Raw genomic sequence first — 11,043 nt, forward strand, 5'->3', positions numbered from 1 at the left:
CTTCACGGTCAGGGCGGCTAGGATCTGGAACCAACTTCCAAGAGAAGTGGTGCTGGCCCCTACCCTGGGGGTCTTTAAGAGGAGGTTAGATGAACACCTTGCTGGGGTCGTTTGACCCCAGTACTCTTTCCTGCCATGGCAGGGGGTCGGACTAGGTGATCTACTCAGGTCCCTTCCAACCCTAGAAACTATGAAACTATGAAATCAGACAACAAGGGCCATCTAGCTCAATATCCTGTATCTCACAGTGGCTGAGTGTGTACTAAGGATAGGGGTATATATGCAGAGCCCATCCAGATGGATCTATCCCCTACCCCTCTTCCTTTGCAGTTTCCAACATTCAAGGCCTAGGAAGTTCTAATTTGTAGGCTGACCCCCAAACATGTTTAACCAATCAAGTTTAACTGAGTGGTCAAGGTGGTGTTTTATGGTTTATAAAGGACTTGTATATGCTAATCTTCAGGCCTATTCTTGATGCCTTTCAGAATGTGTCTATTAAGCACAAGTCTTATCCTCTGCTGGGGGTCTTTTCCAAAGCTTTGTCCTGATACTGACATTTCTGATTTAAAAACTGATATTCAGCTGTGCTGTCACAGGACAATTCTCCCACATCCATAAATCTTCATTTCTAGTTCTCCTACTGATTATGTATTAGTCCCTCCTGCATCCTTTGCCCATCTTCTCAACCTCTCAAGCCCTTCCTGATCGTCAAACCTCTGTATGAATTGGGGTCATCATATACCTCTCACTAACCCCTAGATAATTCACGTATGTCAGTCTCATCCTGGTGATTGTCAGCAGACTTGTATACAACACCCCTATGTAATCTGTAGAACTTGGTGCCGAAAGGAAACATATTCAGTCCTTCAACGTACATATGCACCTTTATTCATAACCCAGTGGCAGCTCTTTGGGTGTGTCAGTTAAGCATGGACGTGCAGTATGACCAGTCTGTGGTGCCACATGCTGCACATGCAGGCGGTTCCAGGGTCAAAAAACCCTATGTCTTAAAAAAAGCAGAATTGGCACATGGCAGCAGCGCGTGCTGCCCAAAACCAGAACCTGGCCAGCCCAAGTCATGTTCCAGGTGCCAGCCAGGCTCTCTGCTGGAGGAGTACTGTAGCTGTAGCTCCTGGAGGCCCCCAGGACCCTAGGTAAGGCTTCTGGAGCCAGCATAGTTGCTGGTCGCAGTCTCTGCTACCCCACCCAGGGCAAGGTGCCACACACCAGAACACGTGTGGTATGGGTGTTCCCTGGGGACAAATAGCAGCGGCACAAGATCTGCTGCTGCTTGTTCCTAGGGAAACACACTTTCCTTCTCATGGGGATATGCCCCTTGAGTCTACTCAAGCTGGAGTTAATACATGTAAGTCCTAGGATTTAAGCCTATGGAACAAAACTCAGGACTACTCTTATTTTTGACACTGCCATTATCGAATCAATGGCTATTACCAGATCCTGAGGCAGAGCTAAAGCTGCATTATAGTGGTTAACTCCTACTTTTCATTTCCTATTTCTGAGAGATTTGAGTGTTGCTGAACTCAGTGGTCTGGAAGAGGAGAGGTCATCAATGGACAGTCTTAAATCTGCATCATTGAAGTTTTTGGGTAGTTAATACAATCTGTTCAGAGGTTGGGGGGGTTTGGTATTTTTTGTATTTGTATCTTAAGGTATATTTTGTATTTTAAATTTAAGGAATAAAATTGGGCAGGGAAGATGGGAAAGAGGCATTTCTATGGTATCAAACATTAGCAATCCTCTTATGTGTATCCTTAACTCAGAATTTCTTGAGATAAGCCTCTGATTACAGAAAACGGCATTAGCTCATTTTATATACAGATAGAGAAACTGAGTGAATCAGTAGCTGACAGAAGTAGGTCTCCAGCCCTGTGCCACTGGTTCATCCTGCTTGTAGCTTACCCTAAATCCTGAGGGCAGAGCTTCTTAATATTTGAAAATAATGGGCTGTCCAGAACACTTGGCTTGAGAATATATGTGCAAATAGTCTTGTGCCTTGCAGCTTTTTGATCTTATTGTCAAAGAAAACTGCTGTATGTATTCTTTTGGGTTTGTCCACTTAGGAGTGTTAGTTGTGGTGCACCTGCTTTTAGCTGTGTGCTGTATAGAAAATGCCTGCCGAGTTACAAGCCTGCCTTCCAAGCCTCCAGATAGCTAGCATCTGATCAGTCTAGTTTCTAGGTTACCAGATACCCAGCTGGTTATGCACAGCAAAATAGAAGGAGAAACATGTTTTCTTTTCACTTATTTAATTATGTTTTCATATTTTACATGAGAAGTTGACCTGTATTGAAAATAAATATTTAGTTTCATGAAAAAATAAGGTTCTTTCCCCCATATTATAAATAAAATACCTCTAAGAGTCTTAGTTAATTGAGATGCAAATTCCTAATTTTGTTAAAATATACTGTCATGTAGTATAATAAAATCTAATACATGCCACCATGTAATTATGCATATTAACTAGAGATCAGTATGTGTGTATTGTGGGGAGGACCAAGGAGGAGAATTGTGTATTCAGCTGGCCTTCTGCACCTGCAAAAAGCAGACAACTCCTTTCACTGTGGAGGAAACAAGATAATGACAGCATGATATTAAATACAAACGTTAATTCTGTGGAACAAAACACAAGGAAGAGGTCTATCAATTAAGATACGTTATTGTGAACAACTTAAATTATGTTTCGTGCCATCTTAAAGACAAATAAGAGACCAGCGGAATGAAAACCTTAATTTGTTATTTACCACATTGTTGTTAAAACCATTATTACTACTTTGGAAAAGATTTATGTGGGCTATTTAAGCTCTTGTTTGTGATGATAAACTCTCTGTATGTGTGTGTGTGTGTGTATGTATGAGACTTTATTTGGTTTTGAATGAGATAATAATGAAATCCTTAGCCTGGCTGATGTAATGTTTCTTTTCTTAAACTAACAGAGCAACATCCTACTGTGAGAAAATAGAAATCTTAACATTGGGCACTTTTTATGAGCCTTACTAAAAAGGCTATTAGCTGGGTGCCCTGCAAAAGCATTTGAATATGATGGAAAAATTGAGTCCTGTCGAAATCCTTGAACTTACATAGAGAAACAGGTATCTGTCACTCATGGCTAGAGGAAGTCAGTAAAGAGAATAATAGTCTGTTACTCACATTGATCAACAGTGCCTCCTTAAGGTAATCTACTGACCATCTGGAAGAATGTTATAGTTCTCAAGAAATTAGCACTTTTCCCAACTGTCTTACCTACTACTCTTTTTATTTCAGTATGTTTTATCTGGGAGAAATCACTGTGAGAATTATGTCAGTCCCCAGTGACTGATCTCTGCCGATGTTTGGCTCTTTCCAACTGGGCTTCAGACCTGGGATGTGACTTGGAGATGGCTCAGGCTATTGGAGTTAGTAGCAGTTTGATAGAATTGGTCACACAAGATGAACTGGAGATGTGGCAAGAGCAGACAATACAGCACTAAATTGCTGGAAATAATCTCCCGCAGGTAAATGGCATGCAGTCATGATGGGCGAATGATGCTTTTTATGACCAGCTCTTTTTATCCTCTTAAGAGAACATTCAGTCAGTGCTGTCACCTAGTTGTCATAGTACCTCTTTGAGAGTGGTACATATGTTTCAAGCTTAATCCAGATAAAGGTGATACTAAAGGATGAGGGTAACACCTGGAACAACTCTCTTAGTAAACAGGATACAGTTGTCAAGTTTTTCTGCAGTGGAGGGTCTGATCGGGGTCACTGCTTAACATGTTAACATTTGAACTTGCACATAGCAACAGTGGTGACGATAGTATAAATGATTACTTGCTTTTGTGTTCAAAACATTCCTTTAGATCCAGACTAATTTCATTATAGGTAATTGAATTACCTTGATTTACATCAGTAAGTGAAAGCAGAATATGGCCCATGCAATTCTGATTCATCATGCTAGAGTATTAGTCTTCATTGCAGGAGTGCAGCAGAGGAAAATTTCCAACTAAACAGCACACCGGCTCATAATAAAGAGTGCGTTAACAATAATTAAATACAGTGAAATCAAGAGGGAGAACACAGTTCATGCTTCCATTATACAAGAAGAACATTAATATGCAATTAACATTAATATGCAATAATCATTTTCACAGACTGACAATCCCAATCCGCATTGTAGAAATATACAATTAAAGCATCAATGTAACTCAGAATAAAGGTTTCATATAGACCATGTTACAAACCAATGACTATATATATTTGAATAACATGCTCTGCATGAAATCAGATGGCTATAAATCCGAACATAATCACTGTTCTAGCAAATCACAAAATGAACAATGTCTAACTTAGAAGATATTACAACAATGGAAGTAATTCACTAATGTTAGTAGGATCTAATTTAATGGACTATATAGCAGCTAGGAGGAAAATCTTGTTAGAGCACTTATTTTTGTCCTTAGACATTTAGTTATAGGGATGGGGAAACATTTCTATCAAGTTTGGTAACTAGCCACTCAAACAGTTTAATTTTTATATTTAATCAATACAAATAAACAAAAAGGAACAAAGAAATCTATGTTCAACCCAAATTGTGTGTCCTCACTGCCACAGCTAACTGGCATGGGGTCCCACTATCATTATCAATGTGACTTCCACTAGAATAAACAGAGCTACTGTTGTTGCCTGTTTTCAGTTCATCCAGTAGTATATTTTTATATTGCTTTATGCTGACTTCATTCCTGGTCCAAAGCCCACTGAAGTCAATTAGTCTTTCCATTGACTTCAGTTAGTATTCGATAGGGCCCTTGGGAAACTAAATGAATAGCAACAAGGGGAGTCATTTGTTTCCCTTCAGCAGTCCATCTGTAAACTGAATGAGCATCAATATAAAGATTATTTAATATTTTATCTGTCGTCTTAGCTGCTTGAAGAGTACCCAGCACAGTGGGTTTCCAAGCTTGGTTGAAGCTCCTGGAAGCTACTGTAATAGAAATAAAATAATAATTATTTTCTTGTCCTGGTGCTGGATTATTAGTATGTATAACACAAATTCTCATTAAGTTGTAGACTCCAGAAGTTAATGATTAATGCTTGTTTTTAAAGAGCCACTGACAAATTATTCTTAAACTTTAAGAAGCACAGTTTGGATTCTTGCTCCTTGATATCTGTCTTTTGGTTCTGGCCAGGAATGTGAAAAATAATATAGGGTATTTTTAATAGTCTTGTGCTTGGAGCTGTTTTACCAGTGTAACTCCATTGCCTGTTACTGAGTTACTCTAAAATGCATGAGATCAGTCTAGTTCTTATTAGCGGTGTAGATACTGCATCTTTGTTCACACATTATAGTACATTGATTTTGAAATTAACTTTATATACATATTATTTGCTATTTTTTTGCCTAATTTTAATTACAAAGTCTTGTCAATTTCATAAAAATGCTGTCTTATACTGGAAGCCATCTCACTATAGCAGTAGCTCAGTGAATGCCAAAAATAGTCAATGGTTGCTGATTAACATGTAAAAATGGAAAGAACAAAAGCATCTTGAAGCATTTGCCCTCACAAATTATATTAACTGAAATCGCAATTCTTGGGCAAACAGACTGTTGTTTTAACTGACCATTTCTGACTGTGAATAGCATTTTAATGTCTGTGAATACAGCTATATAATGGAAAAATAGGCTTAACCCTTGCTCCATTTCAAGTCATTGCAGTAATTTTCTGAGATGGACCAATAGAGCATGTCCAGAAAAGTGTGCATGTGCATTTCCCTGGGAACAAGTAACAGTGGCACATAGTTGTGCCACTGTTACTTGTCCCCAGGGAATGCTCATGTACACACACTCTGGTATGTGGCAAGTTGCCCTGGGTAGGGTAGGGGAGGCTGGGGCCAGCACCTGGGCTGACCCGAGCAGCCTTACTGGGGTCCTGGGGGCCTCCCAGGGATTGAGCAGCAGCAATCTGGCAGCAGGGAGTCTGGCTGGTAGCCTGAGCATGGCTCTGGCTGGCCAGGCTCCAGTTTTGGTTGGCTCACGCTGCTGCCATGTGTGCTGCCCCGCTTTTGTAGCACAGGGTTTTTTGACATTGGAATCTCTCCAGTGTCAACCCCCCAAATTAGCAGCACAGGAAACACTTGCATGTGTGGTTTGTGGCATCACAGACAGGTATGTGATGCCGCATACCATATGTGCATGCTTGCCTGGAGACACACATAGAGGGGGACTGGTAGACAACTGAAGATGGATTATTTGGCAGCCACACTTTTATGTAAATCTATGTTACTGTGCTGGAAGGGAGGACAATGTATTCTTATTTCTCAACAGGTCAGGTTAGAAAATATTGATATGGATGGTTTGAGTTTATCAAGTTACTTATAGTTGCCAGCTTCTGCCAGGAAGTTTTTTTTTTCTGAAAAGGAAGTTACTGTTGCCATATTGGACACAGCAACTCTACCATGGTGCTTAAAGTTATATTGCCTCTCTTTTTGGACAGTACTCTAACTACCAGTGGAGGGCTGGGGGCATCCTCTAGGCAGGGCTGAGAGCATCCTCTGTCCCCACCTGATGATATTGGTCCCTGGGACAGCTAATGAATTTTTCATAAAAAGTTAGGGGTCTACCTACATCATGGCTGAAGAGTCCAAAATCTGCATCCAGATTGTGGCTCTGGCCACCATTTAAACAGTCTATTCATGGTGGGACCCCTCACCCCACTGATTGGCCAAGGGGCCCCAGGGGAGCAGTGCCCCTCACTGCTCATTGGCCAAAGGGCTAAAATCATGGCATAATAACCCTGGTAAGCCCACAGAAGCCATTAATTGATGCATTATAAAGTAATCTAAGCATTCAGTTAAACTCTAAACTGAAATGTCTTATGAAATTAAAGCTATACACACTATACTATCACCATAATTTATTATTATTGTTGTAAAAAGGAATTTAACAACACTCATTGCTAACATTGAGACAGGCAATTCATGTTAGCTGTTAAATGCTAGCATGCAGCATCCACTGGAAGTTGCTGCTGGCATCTTCTGTCTCTATGGGGTGACTGTTTGTTCATACACAGAGATCATGTGCCAGTGCCCATCAAGTTGGTTGGAATGGTGAGGCGGTGTTTTGCCAGGGCATAGAGAAGTGGGAAGCAATCAGAAACAGACTCCCAAAACACAGTCACAATCAGAGGCAGCTGGCATTCCTTGACAAAATTTGTGTAAGCAGCACATTCCTTATTTTGCTCTTTCTGCCACCCAGGGATTGATTTCAGTACCTGAGGTTCAAAACTCAGCAAAGGCACCTGAGTGGGGTAAAAAATATGAACAGTACTAAGGAAGGAGGCAGGCGGTTGTTTGAACTACAGTGGTAGTGACAGCTTGTACTTGTAGTACTGGTTCAGCTTCACGGCTATTGCCTGGAACAGGTCCCTTCACCACTGGTTTGCATGATAGCTTGACAGTTCTTGTGATGCCATGTTTTCAATTCAGCTCATCAAATCCATTGACTTGTCATGTGCATGGTGGATCAAAGCCTGCTGGATTTCAAACCATGTTAGGAGCTCTGTGAACTGGGTGGCATTTCCCTCTACAAACTTCACTTGATCTTGAATATCTCCCTGTTCCAAGAGACTGTGTAGCTTAAGCATGCACTATGTGCTGGGTGTGATTTCTTGCTCCTTGGACACAAATTGCCAGTAGTACTGCATATTTCTGGCATGGTATCAGATCATGTTGGACCACAAATTCCACCTTGTGAGCACAGGCTCTGGTAGCAGTGACACAGTCACATAAGGATCCGCACTTTGACTGAGGGACTCCCTGTACTGGAGCTTACAGCCTGGACAGTGCTTGAAGGCTTTCTTGAAGGAGGAAACCAGGCTATCCACATCAGGGAACTGTGTGCACCAGATGTCACTGACTAAAGACAGAATGTGTGAATTGCAGGTGAGATGAGCTGCTTTGGGCATCATTCCATGGAGCACATCAGAGAGAGACTTGCACATATACATGGCATTGTTGGACAGAAATGCTGAGATCTTGTTAAATGCTAAGCTGTAGTTGACAACAGTCTTCACTACAGCCTGAGCCATGATAGAAAAATTGACGGATGTGAGGTGGACCAGCTGTGTTTGAAAAACAGGCAGATCCTGGTCTGTCCAGCTCCCAGGTACAAATAAAATGTGCATAATTATTTTGAGGGTCAGTAGCTTCATCAGCTGCAATGGGATTCATACACTGTCAATGCAAACTCTGTGGACCGTACATACAAAGCAATCACTAGATGGAAATAGTGTTGGTGAAGTTTGTTGCACATGGGAAAAATGAAGCATTTGGCATGTTTTTGTTTAGGTAGTCCCTTAACTTAGGGTGATCAATTTTCTCCAGTGGGATGTTACCACCATGAAAGCCTCTTTGCGGGAAAATGTCACCACTCACCTTTGCCAAATGGTCCTTTTAAAGAGCGAGGATGTGGTTGCTTGTTTCTTGCTCTGATCTTCAACCTCTGCAGTAGCCTTTCACTTTGTGCACCTTGGATTGTAAGTGTCGAGCTATGCTGTTTTTCCTCAACACATCCAGAGTCACATTGCAGAACAATTTGGCTCCATTTGTATGCAAGTTCCCTGTAGGATACTGTCTTATGCGATCCACATTGAAACATATTTTGCATTCTTGGAGGATTTCTTCTCACTGTTCATACTCCTCTGGCTGTAGCATGGTGCAGTAGAATGCATCTGGTTGTCTCCAAGATGGTGCTGCAGCCCTTTCACTTCCCTGATTGGCCCCTGACTGCTGTATGTATTCAGCCTAAGTCACAGGCTCAGCCTCTCATTGTCTCCCTCTCCTCAAATGCTCGAACGGTGCAGGGCTTCCCACCCTTTGCTTGTGGGTAAGTTTGTTTTTTTTTCAGGGAGATCTCACCAAAATTGCAGAGACTGATGTTTTTTGTGGAAGACACTTGATTTTGTGCATTCCACAAAAAAGTGCAAAATTGCAATTTCAGTAGGTCCCTACAAATAGTTAATTATTGAGCAAAATATATAAACAACAGTGAAAGCAAGGGCCAAAGCCCTGGGTTTCCTCTTTCCTTGGAAGATTGCCATGTCACTGTGCCACCAAGTTAGGCTCCCTCTAGGTTGCAGTCCTTCTGGCCCAATCATGGCATGTATCCCACACTTTTAAGATAGATGAAGTCTGAAATTAGTAATCTTTCCTTCCTCTTTCCTCATTCTGGAATTTCAACATTGTAAGAGGCACAATAAAAACATATGGAACTTGGGTTTTCAAAAAGCAGCAGCAGAAGTAGTTGGCAAAACCAGACTTCTGATTGCCGTCAGAATTTCAGGCTTTTAGGCAGACTTGGAACAGAACAGATGGGAAAAGTCAAAACTGATAATGGTGTTCCTAGTTAACACAGTAGAGGAGGTTAAGTCTGTAACTCATTCTTGCCAGAAGGTATTGTGTTTATTGTCTGATCTTTGCAACAAGACTCTTCCTTTGCATATTTTTACTTCTGTATAAAGGCCCTGATTCCACAAAGTGCGTAAGTATGTGCTGAAATTTAAATGTGAATAATCCATTCGATAGTAATGATCATAGTATTATTGCTTTCTGGGACTTTAACAAGAATGTTCATACGCTCAAAGTTAGGCACAGGCTTAATTATCTGCTGAAGTTGGACTTACATGAGGCGATGCCCCTTTGTATTCAGTCCTCAGCATTTTAAATATTGCTTACCTGTATTTAATCTCCATAAAGAGAATTTATAAAATCCGTGCTTACTAAACAGTAGGTAAATACATCTGTATCTGTATAATATCTCTGAAGGATATACGCATCTAGTATGGGAAAATGTATCCAATAATGCTATTTTACACCCAAACACAACTAAATAAAATGAATAATAAAGGCCAGACAGGGAGCCTGTTTTTTTTCTCTCAGGTACATAAATGTGAGACAGGTGGTATGAGAGGAGAACCAAAATAAAAAATCCCCCAATGGATCTGATTCTAATGTCTCACTGCTGGGACTGTGTTGGCTTCCACTGGATGCATCTACAAGTGTAATTTGCGCAGAAGAATAAACTCCAGTGCAGTTTGTGCTTGAGTCAGCAGCTCCCAGGCTCAGCATCTGCACATGTGCCTGGGACCACAGCACTTTGAGCCACGGTGAAGCAACCTCAGGCTGGCAGGGGGTCTGTGCATCAGCCCTGGGCTCTGGGTGGCAGTGTTGGGTAGAGGAGGGGCTGGCTGGGGCACAAGGGTGCTACAGTGCAGGGCTAGTTGGCAGGCAGCCCCTGCACTGTAGCACCTTGGTGTCCCAGCTAGCATCTTCTACTAGTGTGTTATTACTCCACCAGTGATGTAAATTACTCCACCACAGCATATTACTTCTTCCAGACAGTACCATCCTACAGAGGAATTAATTAATTTAATGTGAACTAATATAGGTACACAGTAAAGTGCATGTGTAGATGCATCCACTGAGTTTCTGCTGACGTACCATGTTGTGTATTCCTACTGCCATAACCCACATTCTCCTTTCACATGTTGTCTTCTTTTGTTTTACACCCTCCTGCTATATTTGTAACATAAAATATGATTAGGTCGTGGCAAGCAATGTTCCCTCTAAGGAGTAGTGGTCCGTGAGTGTACCGCTTTGGTCCCGCCTCCCCCTTTTGGTGTGGCGTGGGACACTTACCGAAGGTAAGCTCTTCACACCTCATCCGGGGCAGGCAGCAGGGCCTGGGGGCTAGGGCAAGGGCCTGGGGCCTGGGGTCAGCTCTGCCGGGGGCCTGGGGGCTAGGGCAGGTTCCGGTGGGGGCATGAGGCTAGGGACTGGGAGCTAGGGACTGGGGCCTAAGGCAGGCTCCACCGGGGGCCTGGGACCTAGAGCCTGGAGGCTAGGGGCCTGGGGTGGGCTCTGCCAGGAGCCTGGGGGCTAGGGGCTGGGACCTGGGGTGGGCTCCACCAGGCACTTGGGGGCTAGGGGCCTGATGGCCTGGGGTGGGCTTCACTGGCTCTGGGGAACTGCTCCACTCCCCTGCATTGCCTT

General features: G+C 42.4%; 1 long non-coding RNA gene across 1 annotated transcript; it reads left to right on the forward strand.

Annotated features, from left to right (window-relative positions):
* The first annotated feature begins 1,521 nt into the window (after positions 1-1,521).
* On the forward strand, positions 1,522-8,575 carry LOC109303689. The gene is made up of 3 exons (XR_002099168.1): positions 1,522-1,531; positions 6,294-6,299; positions 7,803-8,575. It is a non-coding gene; the product is annotated as an uncharacterized LOC109303689 (long non-coding RNA).
* The last annotated feature ends 2,468 nt before the right edge of the window (positions 8,576-11,043 follow it).

Source organism: Gavialis gangeticus, unplaced genomic scaffold (assembly GCF_001723915.1).
Source record: "Gavialis gangeticus isolate Ggan-Ray unplaced genomic scaffold, GavGan_comp1, whole genome shotgun sequence".
Lineage (NCBI taxonomy): Eukaryota > Metazoa > Chordata > Crocodylia > Gavialidae > Gavialis > Gavialis gangeticus.